This window comes from Elephantulus edwardii, unplaced genomic scaffold (genome assembly GCF_000299155.1).
Source record: "Elephantulus edwardii isolate Elephantulus edwardi_28Jun2011 unplaced genomic scaffold, EleEdw1.0 scaffold00269, whole genome shotgun sequence".
In the NCBI taxonomy this organism is placed as follows: Eukaryota; Metazoa; Chordata; class Mammalia; order Macroscelidea; family Macroscelididae; genus Elephantulus; species Elephantulus edwardii.
Genome location: NW_006400019.1, coordinates 2,834,261 through 2,835,194, shown reverse-complemented (window position 1 = coordinate 2,835,194; position 934 = coordinate 2,834,261). Strand labels below are relative to the sequence as shown.

The 934-nt window shown below is 37.5% G+C and overlaps 1 protein-coding gene across 1 annotated transcript in view; it reads left to right on the top strand.

The window, feature by feature from the left end:
- Window positions 1-934, top strand: part of F8 (coagulation factor VIII, procoagulant component) — a 212,088-nt gene that overhangs the window by 4,597 nt on the left and 206,557 nt on the right. The gene's annotated exons all lie outside the window — the stretch shown is intronic.

Here is a 934-nt window from a genome sequence, read left to right as displayed (position 1 = left end):
ATTAAAATTATTTTTTAAAAAATTTTAAAAAAGGGAAAAATTGTCAAAGAAATAGCAATAGGATTTTGTTTTTTGTATCTGTAGTCATAATCCTATTTAGGAATAGATATTCTTTGTTAAAGTAATGAGCAGTAATTACTGTGGGGTATTTCTTCAGCCAATTGCTCTTAATTGGCTGAAAGCAGAGTACACCAAAAGAATGTCTGTGTTTTATTGACTATTCAAAGTTATTTGTTTGGATCATAACAAATTATGGCTAACACCGAGAAGAATAGGAATCCCAGAAGACTTGATTGTTCTCATTCAAAACCTAGACCAAGATGCTGTTGTCTGAATCGAACAAGGGAATACTGCATTGAAGAAAATCAGACAGGGTATGTGTCAAAGTTGTATCCTTTCTTCATACCTATTTAATCTATAGGCTGAACAAATCATTTGAGAAGCTGGACTCTATGTAGGGGAATGTGGCATCAGTATCAGAGGAAGACTCATCAATGACCTGCATTATGCAGATGACACAACCTTGTTTTCTGAAAGTGAGAAGGACCTGAGGCGTTTGCTGTAGAAGGCCAAACATTGTAGCCTTCAATATGGATTATATCTCAACATCCAGAAGACAAAAATCCTCAACATTGGGCCAATAGGCAACACCATGGTAGATGGAGAAAAGATTGAAATGGTCAATAATGGCAGTGAGGAGATCAGGAGACATATTGCTTTGGGCAAGTCCATTGTCAGGGGTCTCTCCAAAATACTGAAGAACAGGCGAGCTCTGGTGGCCTAGTGGCAGGAAACTGCATTGCAATCCCAGAGGTACGTGGTTCAAATCCACCAGATGCTCTGCTGATGAAGGAGGAACAATCGCCTCCTGTACCAGTCAGATTCAATTTGACGGTACACACATTAAATAAATAAATAAATAAATACATAAATA